This window comes from Grammomys surdaster, unplaced genomic scaffold (assembly GCF_004785775.1).
Source record: "Grammomys surdaster isolate TR1022 unplaced genomic scaffold, NIH_TR_1.0 241, whole genome shotgun sequence".
Taxonomy (NCBI): domain Eukaryota; kingdom Metazoa; phylum Chordata; class Mammalia; order Rodentia; family Muridae; genus Grammomys; species Grammomys surdaster.
The window spans coordinates 6,258,677-6,273,840 of record NW_021604686.1 but is presented as its reverse complement, the minus strand read 5'-3'; the positions used below and the strand labels follow the sequence as shown (position 1 = coordinate 6,273,840).

Genomic DNA, 15,164 nt, shown 5'->3' with positions numbered 1-15,164 from the left:
AGAGAGGGAGAGGGAGAGGGAGAGAGAGAGAGAGAGAAGGAGAGAGAGAGGGAGAGGGAGAGAGGGAGAGGGAGAGAGAGAGAGATAGGAGAGAGAGAGAGCTGAAGATGAGTCTGGATATAAAATAGAACCAAGCACCAGCCACCAGCACCTACAAATCAGTCACCCTGAAGGAAGCTTCCCTCAGAAGCTATAGTGAGGTAGGCAGTATCACCCCAAGTGACCCAGGTGGAAGAGAGGGCTGCTTCCTGTCATTTCAGGTGTAGAGGGTTGAGTTTAATTTCCTGCCTGAGGCTCCACTGCGACTGACTGGTTTCTACAAGTCCCTGTGTTTATTAATTCATTTACCACGGTTAACCCCCCTCTTTTCATTCCTCCCTCAAGCCTCCAGCAGCCATTCCAGTAGGCTTTCTTATTAACCTGTTCGCACACACTCTTACAAAACGATCCCGCCTCGCATCTTCAATGGCTTACCAATCACAGTCCTCGGTCTGAGTGTTTCCTTCCCCTGTGGCTTTAAGATCCATCGGGTGGCCACATGCACATTTGACCCCTTCCTTCCCTTTGCCTAACACACACACACACACACACACACACACACACACACACACACCCTGCACTCAGAGTTCTGCCATGTCCAACCACCTTACGCAGGTCAGCTGGAGATCCTGAACACTCTTGTGGCTTCGGCTTGTAGGCATCACCAAAGTGGCCTAGAGTGACTTTCTTAGGTGGCCATGGGTGACTACACAGCCCACAGAGAGGGGTTGTCAGGTTATGGAGTGTTCCTGTAACATTGGTGATTGGGTGCAGTTTGGAGAATTCATATGTGCTTGTATATGTGCAAATACACATACACTTATATGTGTGTGTTCATATGAGGACCTCAGTCGACATTAGTTGGTGATGTCCACTTTTTAAAAAAGAGGTATTTATTTTTACATGCATGAGTGTTTTGCTTGCCTATACGTATGTATACTGTGTTTGTGCCTCTTCCTCACAGAGGACAGAAAGGGGTGTTGCAGCCTCTGGAGCTGGAGTTACAGATGGTTGTGAGTTGCCTGATATGGGCACTGGGAACCAAACCCCTGTCCTCTGTATGAGTAACAAATGCTGTTAACCATTGCAACGTTTCCAACCTTACATGCCAGTTTTTGAGACAGACTCTGTCACTGCATGGATCTGTCTGTAGTCATCTTCCCTGCTCCTTCCCCTGGATCTGGGGTTCTGAGGAAGCTCCTGTGCTGTGTAGAACGACGTAGACAGCTTCATAACCCACAAGGATACCTGTTTAGTGAGGACTGTGAAACAGGGCTGAGCCTCCTCTCTGGGCGCCATTTCCCAGGAGCCTCCTGTTTCTCCGAGGCCCCACATGTCTAGATATTTTTGAACAGTACAAGATCCTGGTCCACAATGTCCCCAGAGCTATAGAGTGACAGCACTCTTAGACCCAGAAGATGCTTCAGTGGCCTAGACTCCCAGGCAGGGACATCCAAAGATTGAGATGTGCTCTCTCTCGCTGGCTGCAGCTGCAGACAGGAGTGTGTAGTGCCTGTGGTCAGGCCTGAGCAGAGCTGAGAGGGGCCTGGCAGAGACCCCAAGATTGCTCTTGATCTATACCCTCCCCTTTCTCTGGGGGTGAATCTAAGTGTTGCCAAAACCCTTCACAACTATTGTAGCACCAAGGTTCTCCTCTAGTCCAGGCTGGCCTCCAACTCAGTATGTAGCCAAGGCTGACCTTGAACTTCTGATCTTCCTTTATCTACTGTTTGACTGCTGGGATTACTGCTCTGTGCCGTCATCCCTAGTTTTAGACCTCGGGCTTCGTGCATGTTAGGAGAGCATAACAGACATATCCCCATCCAGCCTTGGCTAGGTTCCCCCCACACACCCATGGAGCTAGAAAGATAGGACTAGGTGCCTCAGTCTCTCAATTATACACTGATTTCTGAGAGATGTTATCTCCTGGTTGGCAATGATGGGAAACTCCCAAGACAGCTTTGAATTGGTGTGATGGTTTGTATATGCTCAGCCCAGGGAGTGACACTATTAGAAGGTGTGACCTTGTTGCAGTAGGTGTGGCCCTGTTGGAGTAGGTGTATCACTGTGGGTGTGGACTTTAAAATCCTCCTCCTAGCTGCCTGGAAGCCAGTATTCTGCTAGCAGCCTTCAGATGAAGATGTAGAACTCTCAACTCTTCCTGCACCATGCCTTCCTGGATGCTGCCGTGTTCCTGCCTTGATGATAATGGACTGAACCTCTGAACCTGTAAGCCAGCCCTGATTAAATGTTGTCCTTATAAGAGTTGTCTTGGTCATGGTGTCTGTTCACAGCAGTAAAACCCTAACTAAGACAATTGGCAATGTTGGCAGTACCAGGGTCTCCTGAATTCATTACCATGTCCCCCTTCAGAGGAATATTTGAATGAGATGGGGCCAGACCTACATTTGTTACCAAGGAGAGTTGTAGTGTATCCTGATTGACAGCACCCCAGGCTATCAACAAGGATTAGGGCCACAAGTCAAGGAGGAGGAGGAAGAGGAGGAGGAGGAGGAAGAGGAGGAGGAGGAGGAGGAGGAGAAGAGTATGGTAGTCTACTGACTCAGTTAGGGTTCTACTGTTGTGAACAAACACCATGACCAAGGCAACTCTTATCTGACTCAGTTAGGGTTCTACTGTTGTGAACAAACACGATAACCAAGGCAACTCTTATAAGGACAATATTTAATTGGGGCTGGCTTACAGGTTCAGAGGTTCAGTCCATTATCATTAAGGTATGAGCATGGCAGTGTTCAGGCAGGCATGGTGTAGGAGCTGTGAGTTCTCTATCTTCATCTGAAGGCTGCTAGGAAAAGACTGGCTCTCACATGGTTAGGAGGAGGGTCTCATTGTCTACCCCCACAGTGATACACTTCTTGAAACAAGTCCACACCTACTCATTTCAACAAGGCCACACCTTCTAATAGTGCTACTCCCTGGGCCAAGCATATTCAAACCACCACAGCGCACAAACAAAGACATTGGAAATTAAAGTCCATAGCAAGTGCCCAGTGAGTAGGCTTCCACAGGCCCACTTCTTTGTGTAGGCCCACAGGGAGCTCTTCTGGTTTACCTCTCAGGCCTGGACTCAGCCCTCTCAGTGGGAGTTGGAGACCCTTGCTTCAGGGGCTGCTTCTGCTGGGATGGATTTGTGGGTCGGGCACGGAAGCATCTTGACTGGAATGCTGGAATGAAGATCTTCTAAAGAGACACCTGTGCCCCTGATTTTGGAAATTAGATTATTAAAAAAAAATTGAAAATTTCTCCAGAAGTCTCATGTAGGGAAAAAGAAGAGTCTGAAGGCTGTTGCCAACCAGAGGGGACCTTGATTCTAGGAAGAGATTTCACACAGCTCCCGCACCTTGTCAGACCACCTTGCAGGACAGACTGGAGCCCAGAGGATGGGTGGCGTCACCCCTGACCAGGACTGCTTAGATATGCGTACCTCTTGCCACATTGAAACCTTAGCCTCGTTCTAGGACTGCAAGATGGGCTTGGTGGGAGGGAGGGCCACTGGACCGCTTTGTTTCTTTTCCCAGTGTGGCCACACTGAGCCAACTTTTTGTCTGTGTCTTTACTTGGCCTATTGAGGAGAGGTGGCCCAAGCCCAGGATTTTATGGCTGCAGGGGCTAAGGTATGACAATGACAACCTCAGTAACAGGTCCACCCTGGGTATGCCAACTAGTCTTGGAAGAACCTTGTCCCCTCTGTTCGCTGCCAGCTCCTGTCCCTTGTCACCTTCTCATCCCCTGCAAGGCACATAGATCCCCCAGAGATGTACAGCCTGGGAAAGAATTATGTGACCTAGAACTAGCATGTCCCAGGCAAGTGATCCTGTGACTGAGAACTTGAGAATGGACTCTCCTATAAAGTCTCAACTTCAGAAGGAGCTGACAAGACAGGACACTGACACTCTGCCTCCAAGCCCCAGCCCTCTCTGGCTAGCTTCGGAAGTTATCACAGCTCAAGCCAAACTCTCAGACTTAGAACAAAAATGCATACTCCCCTCTCTGTCTCTCTGCTCCCCCTCCCCAAAAGAGTGAGTCTGTGAGGACAGATGGCCCTGTGTCAGCGTCCCTGTGTGATATTGATGTGAACAGCGAGGGAAGGCGACACGTCTCGTGGCTGTAAAAATAGACACGCATGGAGTCGGCCTCCCCCTCCGGCCAGGCGCTATTCTAAACCCGGCGCTCATGGCTTTGGTATCCAACCACCCGGCAAGGCAGAGCACTGGGCTGGAGCTTGACATTTAAAGAGTTTGAAAGAAATAGAATAAAGCACAGAGATTTCTTTTTTTAAGTTAGTCTGGTTATTTCTGAATGGGACATGCCAACCCAGCACGAGATCAAATTCACAGCATTTCTGAAACACAGCATCTGAGACATGGTGGGGCGCTATGGGAGCCGTTCTGTCCAGCGTCCTTCTCAACACAGGGACTTCTCCCGGAGAGCCCCTGATAACTGGTGTCTTCTTGGGTGTCTCTAGTGATGGAGTGCTCTTTACCTCCAGTGGTGGATCTCATGGTTAGGCAACCCAGGGTACCTTTGATAACCTACAGCTAAATGCCTTTGGAGAACTACTGAGTGAGTAGCTCTCTCTCTGGAACAATCTTTCACAGATTGCGGGGGTAGGGTCATTTTATAGTCTTGAAATTTATAGCTATTGGTTTTTACTGGGCTCCTGCTATGAACTCAGCCCTGCACGAGAGAAGTTGTGGGAGCTAAAAGAGAAGATGGTTTCAAAAGGCAGCTAACACGCAATCTGGGCAGATAATGAACATGTGTGGAATAATGAGATGGCACACGGAGGCAGGGGAGCATCCGACATTGTGTGATGCAGCCTGTTTCCTATCCCACTCAATATCGACCGCCATTTTTACCTTCCCCACGTTAGTCCAGGATACCTACGTTTTAGACACCTCTCCGGCTTCCGGGCTCAGAATGACCCTGGCTTAGTCTCACCTGCCTCTTCATCTGGTCCCCTCAGGAGTCTCTGATCTTCTGAAGGAGCTGCTCGCAGTCATCTCTGTCCTGTCCCTCTGTGTCACATGACATTCAATTTGGGATGTGAAGCTTTAACCTAGAGCTCCTCAATTAGGCTGACCGGCCAGTGAGCACCACGGTCCTCATGCTTTTGTACAATCAATTTACTGACTGAGTTATCTTCCTAGTCAACTGGTCCCTTCTACTCACTCACATGCCCTCTCTGTTCTGGGAAGGCGTCACCCCCGTCACCCTGCCAGTCTACAGTCCAGAAACTCTTCCCTTTTACCTACTCTCTAGCCTTGAGCTGTGCTTCCTAGTTTTCCCATGGGTCCAAGCTCCCCCGCTGTCCAAGGTCTGGGTCAGCTCACCTCCCCTGTGGCCCCGTATCTAGAGCAAGTGTGTATTTCCTGATGGCAGCAGTTACTTATTGACCACCCTAGGGACCCAGCCTTGGCTCTGAAGCCTCCCCCCTCCCCATGTGACAGAAAAAACAATGGGTTTGGGTTCAAATCATGACTCTGATATTTGTTAGCTGTGTTCTCAGGCAAACCACGGACTCTCACCGGCCTCTACTTTCTACACCTGCGCTGTAGTTTCCTTGGCTACGGGTAGAGACAGTGATCACAGCCAAACTTTGCCAAATATAAAATGCCTTCCAGGCATTCACTGTTATTATGGTTGCGTCTTCTTGGAAAAGAGGAGGAAGTGAGGCTTAGATCTGTTTGATGCCTTTTCAATGTTCAGCACAGGTAGTTGTTAGGTACCTGTGGCTTGTCTAGCCATGTGTAATGCATCGAGGGGTTAAAAGCAAAGTCCTGGTTTCCAGCCAGGCGAGCTCCCACTTGGAAGACATAATGAACACATGTAGAATAATGAGCCTGTGGGATCAGGCAGGGTATCATTAAGTGTGGTGTTGTCTGAGCCTGCCTGAGAGCAGGAGAAAGGTCCTGAGCCTGGGATGAGGAGAGGCAGCATGATGGGAAAAGCCTGGGGCCAGAGTAACTTCTAGACAGCTAAGTGGATGCAGTCCAGTAGGGAACTCCCTTGCCCCCGTCAACGGCTCATCCCTACATCCTGGGGTTGGATGAGAGTGCTTACCTTCAGTGGATGCTGAATACTGTTTGCTCCCTGCCACAACTCGGGGCTCGAAGCTGGAGACTGATCACAGCCATTGTTCACTTGTAGGGGAGAAAATGGTAGCTTCCAGAGTCTCCGGGACTTACTTAAGGTACCTCAACCCAAAAGAGGCAGCAGGGAGATTGTCTTAGGAAGCCAATGAGGCTGGTAAAGGAAAGGACTTTCCCAGGGCTTCCTCAGCCGGTCCGTGACTGTACTTACCCTGGAGCTCTCGTGATCTAAGAAAGGCAGAGAAATGTAGGTATCCTGTGGGCATCAACTTCCAGGGGGCCAGTGACCTGGTATATGGCCTGGAATGAAAGGCAGGGGTGGGGTGGGCAAGAAGAGTCAGTTTGTATGAATTAGGATGGGAGGGTCATGGTGAGTGAAACAGGTGGGTTAGAATCCAAAGTAGTACCTTAGAGGAGGGGCACAACTGGGGTCAGCTTGTACAGGTTGAAGCCTGGAGCCACAGAGACCATAAAACACAGGAAGGAGCTTTTCAACCTTGTGGGGGAAGGACTTGAGGTCATAGACCGTGTGGGAGACCATGAAGGGCAGTGCTGTGCTTTAAAGTCTTCCCAGGAAAATCCTGTGAGGACTCAATCACGAATGGGCTTTCCCCAGTTCCTCCCTCCCAGGGTATTCTTTGTGCCCAAGAGTTGAACGGTCAGACATTCTATGTCCTGTGGTAGGAGAAGGGGCAGAGATTCAGAAAGGCTGGTGCAATGGGAGGAGGGCAGAGTACTGAAGAGCATGGTGGTTGATCAGCCTGGTCAGCTTGATTTGATTTAGAGTCACCATGGAACCATACTTCTGGGTGTGACTATGAAGGTGTTTTCAGAAGGGTTTGCTTGAGGACGGAAGACCCACCTTGAATGTGGGTGCCACCATTTCAAGGCTGGGGTCAAGAGTGGATAGAGAAGGGCTGTTGATGTGGCAAGGTAGTTATGAGTGCTGGAGGCTCGACCAGAGGACTTGGGTTCCATTCTTAGCACGCACATAGTGGCATACAGCTGCCTGTAACTATCATTCTTGAGGATCCAATGTCCCCTTCTGGCCTCTGTGAGTACCAGGTACATGTGTAGTTCACAGATGAAGGCAAACCACCCATACAAGAAATTAAAGTAAAAACAATAATATATTTTTTTCAGAAAGTTAGTCTTATTTCTAAGATGGTGTTATAAACTTTTAATGGGTACTAATAGTCACCTGCAACACTCATTCAAGGTTGTCTGTATACCACCAGCAAACGGTTTGGCCTTCTGCAGACCACAGCAGAGGGGTACACTGGGGTGGCTCTGCCTTACTGCAGATGCTGGTTACCTCTTTCTTCCGTTTATCTACAGTGGTTTAATCCTCTAAGTCCTGGATCTTGATACTGGGGCCAGGGACAGCACAGAGCCACTGGTGGCTGGGACTGAAGCACAAGGTGTAGGTGATATCCCCACCAACTGGTGTATAAAGATGCTTGCCTTCATTGAGATTCCACAGCGTAGCCTGGCCGTCCTTGCCTCTAAGAAACACAGAGGCATCCATCTGGAGAGACCATCCCTGTGTTTAGATAGCCATGTGGCCAATGTGGTTGGTCTTCAACTTGCAGTTGGCCAACCTGACTAGCTTGTCCCATCCATAGGAGATGATGACAGGGTGGCTGATGTTCTTGGAGAAGTGAGACAAGACACCCATTCCGAATGACTCTCATTCTAGACAGTGCACTTGCAGATACCCAGAGTATTCCATGGCTTTATGGTCTTGTCTTAGGATCTAGAAACAATCTGCCAGTTGTCAGAGGAGGAGGCCACATCCTTGGTATGGCTTACAAATTGTCTTGTGGTGGTGACTATTTTGAAATCCAAGAAGCACAAAATTCTATTCCAGGAGCCTGAGAGCCAACTGGCTATCAGAGGAGAGGACATCGCTAACAAACTCAGAGTGACCTTGCAGAGCACACTGTGGTGTGTGGTACTTGATCTCATCCTTGGAAGGCTTCTCTGTGATGATGGCCTTGTTTTGAGATGTGAACAGGATCACATCTGGGAACTGTGGGGTGGTGCCAATCTGTGCTATCCAACTGTTACGGTCCTTGAGGATCCCATACAGGGTCATCTGCTCCAGCATGCCTGCAGCTGATGTGAGTGTCACCCCAGAGATGAGAATGACACTGGATAGCCCAGGAAGCCAAGCACTGCAGCTACTGCTGCAATCCTGTGGAGAGGTGTGTAATAATACTTTTAAAAGAGAAAGTGAACTGGGCACCAGCATTTGTCCATCTCTGCTTCCTTACCGTGGGCATGGTGTGACCAGCTGCCATACCTCCTGCCATGGTGACTGCATTACCTTGAACTGTAGGATGAAATAGACTCTTCCTCCTGGAAGTTCTGTCTCTTCATGTATTCTTATCACCCAAGATGTCCCGGAAGACTAAGCTATCTCCCTCAGGATCCCCAGCCTCTGAGTGTCTCCTGCTCTAAGCATTCATTAAACACACCCTCTTCAGCTTTCTGAGGTAAGTGACAGTGGCCAGGGTGTGGGCTTTAGGCCACGCTTGTACCAACCTCTAGCTTGGTGACTTGTTTTCAAGATGGCCTGGTGTGGTGGTTGATTGAGTTGTCTTTGGACATTTGACTACTCTGTGCCCAGTTGGTGGCTGTTTGGGGAAGCTTAGGAGGTGTGGCCTTGCTAGGGGAAGTGTATCACTGGGGGATGGGCTTTAAGGTTCCAAGCATGATTTACTTTCTGCTTGCAGATGCAGACGTAGGCGGTCAGCTCCTGCTCTAGATCCTATTTCTACCAGCTCCTTCTGCTCTGCCATCATGGACCACAAGCACCAACTCAACTCTTCTGTGAATTGCCTTGGTCATGGTACGTAATCATAGCAACAGAAAGGTAATCAATACACCTAGTGAGAGTATTTCCTCTCTGCAGACATGATAGCCCCATAGTTAAGGAATATGGGCAGTGAAGGTAACGGGCCCGACACAGAAGAAGCTGGGTCCCAGGACCCTCTTCCAATGGGTGTGCCGCCATATGAGCCAGCAGCAGGAATACCCATGTTCTGTCTTCCTCTCACCTCAAGTGTGGGCTCCAAATGATCGTTACGAAGAGCCCAGATGAATGCCAATCTTGAGATTTTTAAGCCTTCCTAGTTGAGAAGCCAGCCCAGGAACTGCCCACACCAGGAGCCTTAAACTCTGCCTCTACGCCCGTCCTTCTTCCTCTGGCATCTGATGGCTGTAATCTGCCCCACCCATAACTCAGCACCTCTTGAAAGGAAGCTTTCAAAGGCTGGGGAGTTAGCTCAGTGGTTAAGTGTTTGTCTCACAAGTGTGAGGACCTAAGTTTGACCCACAGATCTCTGGTCAACTCTCTAGGTGAAAATCTGCTATAGTGACATGTATTTACAATCCCAGTCAAGGGAGCACAGAGCCGAACTAAGTGCCTTCGGGATTTCAGTAGACTTTGCTGGCTACCCTACTTTGAAAGACACTGTTCTGCACAAAAGGTGGAAGATGCTCCTGAAGGACTCCACATACATGTTAACAAACACACATGAACATGTATGTACATTCACCTATCCAGAATCCCAAGTCCTCTCTATAGACAGCCTTCATGGATGTTGGGACTCTCAACTCAAAAGCTTTCTCTGGTGGCTGGCAATGCAGAATGTCTTTTGTCCTTTCCCTGCCTTTTCTTTTCCTTTTCTTCCACTGAGCCGTCTTGCTGCCTTTCTGTTGGGTTCTCATACCAACCTAATTTGACAGGATTCTGACTTCTTCAAATCTGGTTCTGTAGGTGAGACCATGGCACCACACACAATTCGCCTAGTCCTTGTGAGTGATACTGAAGACACCAGGCCTTTGATCCCTTAGTGTCTGAAGAGTAGGAGTAGGTAAGAAAAGCCGTTATAGAGCCACAAGGACGTAGCCAAGAGGCTATGCCTGCACACACTTGTATCCCAAGTACTGTGTTGCACTGGGCATCATGGAATTGTCCATTCTGATCCAGCATTGCGCAAGCACTTCCCTGACTGCACCTGTCCAGCTTCTTCTTTCCACAGTAATTCTTTATGTCTGCCTGTTGTTACAGCAGGGTCCAGCCAACTGTGGCCCAAGTAGATTATATCAGTAATTTTTTTTTACATTTAATGTGTGTGTGTGTGTGTGTGTGTGTACACACACACACACAGGGACACATGCCACAGTGTGCATGTGGAGGTCAGAGGACTGGCAGAAGTCAGTTCTCTCTTCTCACCATGAATCCTGAAGCTCAGGTGGTCAGGTTTGGCAGAGATGCCTTTACCCACTGAGCCGTCTCATTGTTGGCTCATTTGTTTTTTGATACAGGGTCTCACATATTTCAGGCTGGCCTGGAACTCCGTATATAGCTGAGGGTGACTTTAAATTCCTGCTCTTCCTGCCTTCTACCTCTTGAGTCCTGAGGTTTGTCATCATACCTGGGGATTGAACCTAGGACTGCATGCGTACTAGGCAAGCACTTGACCATCTGAGTTGCAACCACAGCCCTGGCAACAAGTTTGTATCAAGATGTGGCCACCCTTGGTGGCTTGTACATCATCTGGAGCTGTTTTATGTTCAGATGGCCAGAGCTGGGTTATGACATCAAAGATGCTAGGTTGGAAGTCGTGACCTGGTCATTTGCACAAAAAGCTTGCTGGTCCCTGGTTGGAAGATAGGCAAGCAGAGGTCAGGGACTTGCTCTTGTTCACACCTCATCCCTGGGCACAGTCCTTTGCAGAAGAGAGGCTGGGCTTCCCTAAATGCTTAATTAGGAGGGAAGTGTCCAAGCTGGAGAGAATCAATGAAGAGCATCCAGAGGAGACAGTTAAATTACTCAAGAGCAAAAGCAGGTTTCAAGGACTTTAAAAGCCTTCATTTACATACACAGAGTTGATAAGCTAATTACACAATAATCTTGTCCTAACCAGTAAAGCTGCCCCCTAAGGTCTTGTTAGATAACACCTTGTTAACCTGGCTGTCTTGACAATAATCAAAGTTCAATTTTCTGTAATCCACACTTGACTCTCCCACCTCTCCCATCTCTCTCTAGTCTGAACTAAACTTTAAATAGACAGTCCTGCTGAATTGGAAGGGCCGTGCAGATAGTTGTCCAGCACTGTGAGGGTGGCCTTTCTCGGAGCAGGGGGCTGTCTGAGGGCAGCCAGTATTCCCCTGGCAAGCACTACAGACTCACTACCCAAGAACCACAGATTCTCCCGGGCCCAGAAAAAGGATTGTGGCTTGGAAGAAGTTTAAAACACATTGCTTTCAAAATTAACATTCCTTGCAACTGACCGTAACCAATGGGAAAGAATATTTACTTAAAAATCTACTAGGTAAATAGTGTTATGCTGATTGCAACCCGATTCTTAGGGTTATTCATAAATTATATTAAATGAGGGATTTAAAGATGTTTGCCATGGTTTAGGGGCAAGACACTGGAAGAACTTGAAGACTTCTTAGCCGCCAAGCTATCTCTCCAACCCCTGAGATCCAGGTTATCAAGCTGATGACAAATGGGTACAGAAGATAACATACATTTTGGGGGTCACAAAAGCTCATCTAGATTTAGGAACTTTCTTTAAGAACCAAGACATAGCCATGTCTTGTTTTTGCAGGTTTTACACCACACGGGACATTTTTATTTATTTATTTTTGTGTCTATACCTATGAACGGAGGACAGAGGACATTTGAGAGACTCAGTTCTCTTCTTTCACCATGTGGTTGCATTAGGGATGGGACCCAGGTCTGAAGGCTTGGTTGCAGGCCCCTTAGTCTGCCAAGCCATCTTGCTGACCCACATAAACTTATAAACTGTGAATGCTTTGACAGGGGCTTTCTAGAGATTTGTAACAATTTATGTGGAGGAAGAATTCTGAAATTCATGTAAAAATATATATTTAAGATTTATTTGTTCATGTATTATATATCAATATCTATATCTATATACTCTACCATTTACAGGGACTCACATCTCATTAAAAATGGCTGTGGGCCACCATGTGGTTGCTGGGAATTGAACTCAGGACCTCGGGAAAAGCAGCCATTGCTCTTAATTGCTGAGCCATCTCTCCAGCCCAAAATTCAGTTTTTTAAAAAAGTAATTTTGATTTATGTATATACGTGTGTATGCCGTACATGTGCCTGCCAGTTCCCTTGGAGGCCAGAAGGGGGCGTGGGGTCCTTTGGAATTGATGTTAAAGGGTGTGAGTGTGGAACTCAAATGAGGGTCCGTCTGGAAGAGCAGAAGTCCTCTTAGCCACTGTGCCATCTCTTGGGTTCCCTGAAGTCCAGTTATCAGCCTGATAACTGACAAATCCTCTCAAACAGGGTCAGCTGTAGTAGAATAAGCTCAGGAAGTGCTGCTGGATGGTCTGGGCCACAAGTCTGGTAGTTCCGGAGATAATTTTACTTGACTAGAGCTTTCAGTACGTGATTTGCTGAGAACATATGTTTTGGTTTGCACGTGTCCACAAAGGCTGCGTGTTGGAAACTATCCTCAATTTGTAAGGGTCAGTGGAGGTGAGGCCTTTTTTGACATAATTAAGTTAGATCAGGTCATGAGGCTTGAGCCTCTGTGACAACATCAGTCATTGTTGACTGAGCCATCTCTCCAGCCTTCAGAAGAACTTCTTCAGTAACAAAACTCTTTTGTACATACAAGTCAAATTCCACAATTTAGACTCAGTTTAGCTCAGAATTGTAAAACAAACAATGCCCATTGTGATGCCTAGGAAGCACGGAAGAGATCAAAGCTTACATCTTCGCTTGGTCTTGCTATACAGTGCAGCAAGAAGATCCTTGAGTGGCCCCTAGGCAGATAGATGTTGGTATCATGCCTCTGGACATCCCAATCCCAGAACCAAGAGCCAAATACACTATCATTTACAAATCATCCTATCTCAGGCATGTTGTCATAGGAACAGAAAATGGGCTGTAAGGTATGCTTTTGGTGAACAGTTTTGAGTAAGTGAGAAACAGGCAATGTGAGATAACTTAGTTCCTCCTGGGCCCAGACTCTCATCCCCTCTCATTTTACAGCAGAGGAAACCAATTAGAACTTGGGCTGTCAGGTAAGGGTGGGACTAATCCCCTACTTTGGCTTCTGACTGCAGAGGCAGCAGGTGAGAAGGGCGTGGTTAGAATGTGGTCAAGAAAGAGAAAGGCTGGCTTAGGGTTATACTCACAAAGTCTTGTGTGTGTGCAGGTGTGTGTGCAGGTGTGTGTGTGTATGCAGGTGTGTGTGCAGGTGTGTGAACATGCCTGCAGAAGCCAAAGTCAACCTCAGGTGGTCATTCTTCAGGAAATGTCTACCGCCTTTCCTCAAAACAGCATCTTTCATTTTTACCTGGAACCCTAGGATTTGCCTAGGTGTTCTCTCCAGTGAGCCCCAGGATCTGTCTGTCTCTGACTCCCCAGTGCTGGGATTGCAAGCATGCCTTACCACTCCTGACTTTTTTATGTCGGTGCTGGGGATTGAACTCAGGTCTTCAAACTTGTGCAGCAAGTACTTTGCTGACTGGGTCGCCTCCCCAGCCTCTCATTTAAGACTAATAATGTAACAAAATTCTTTCCTACAAACAAACAAGCCAATTTGCACAACTCAGAATTTAGTTTGGTTCAGCATTATAAAACGAATGGCCATTTTAATCCAAATGCAGGCCACGGGGACATGGTGTGTAAACCCCCATCTCTGTTTCCGATAGTGTCGTCTCATTTTTCTCTCTTTAACAGTTTGGCACAAGACTGGTGATGCTGCTGGCATATCCCTGGGGAAAAGGAAAATGTCAGGGCCTCTGTTCAAAAGTTAGCCTGAATTCCAAGAGAACAACAGGAAAACATTAGGCCAGGCAGGAGCCCTGAGGCAGCAGGTCACACACATGTGAAGCTGGTACGATGGTCTGTGCCCAACTTTGCTCGTTTTCAAGGCCACATCTTGTATAGGCATACACTTAAAAAGCTTTAAAAAATGATTTATTTTTATTTTATGTGTCTGTGTTTTGCCTACATGTATTTGCATGCACTGTGTGCAGGCCTGGAGTCCTCAGAGCCAGAAGAGTGTCAGCTTCCCTGGAACTGGAGTTAAGGATGGTTGTGAGCCACCATGTTGGTTCTGGGAATCAAATCTGCATCTTTTGGAATGGCAGCCAGTGCTCTTGACCACTGAGCCATCTCTCTAGGCTCATATGCATATTTTTGAGACAAGGTCTCACTATATAGCCGAAGGTAGCCTAGAACTGTTGATGTAAACAAGATTGATCTTGAACTTACAGAGATCTACCTGCCTCTACCTTCTGACTGCTGGCATTAAAGGTGTGTGCTACCATATCTGGCTGCTTTTGAAGATATTAGCGTGACTATGAGGCTAAATGGCTGAAGGATGACTGCAGTTTTCATCATGGGCCAGATCTGGGTTACTGCAGGAGAGTGGGTTTTTGGGTTTTATTTTTTAGAGCCATTTTTTAAGAGTACACAGTTGCTGTCTTCAGACACACCAGAAGAGGTAATCAGATCCCATTACAGATGGTCACCGTGAGTCAACATGTGGTTGCTGAGAATTGAACTCAGGACCTTTGAAAGAGCAGTTAATGCTCTTAACCACTGAGCCACCTCTCCAGCCCCAGAAAAGCAGTTTTTACAAAAGGAAAAATTTGTTCCTTTTCCTCTCTCTCTCTCTCTCTCTCTCTCTCTCTCTCTCTCTCTCTCTCTCTCTCTCTCTCTCTCTCTGAAGCATGTATGAGCATGTGTGTGCTTACGTGTGTGGTAGCCCTAGGGGGATACCAGGGGTCATCCTTGTTTGCTCTTCTACCTAATTCATTGAGTCAGGCTCACAGCTGAGCTCAGAGCCCAGTGGTTAGTTTCTCTAGCCAGCTTACCCTGCAGATCCCCTGTCTCTGCCTTCTGAAGTTGAAAGTACAGGCAAGCTTCCAAATGTGTCCAGCTCTTCTGGATTGCCGGGATCCAAACGTTTGCTCGGCAAACACTTAGCCACTGAGCTACCT

General features: G+C 47.7%; 1 pseudogene; it reads right to left on the bottom strand.

The window, feature by feature from the left end:
- Nucleotides 1–7,332: 7,332 nt before the first annotated feature.
- LOC114626903 lies at nt 7,333–8,262 on the bottom strand (annotated as a pseudogene).
- Between the last annotated feature and the right edge of the window lie 6,902 nt (nt 8,263–15,164).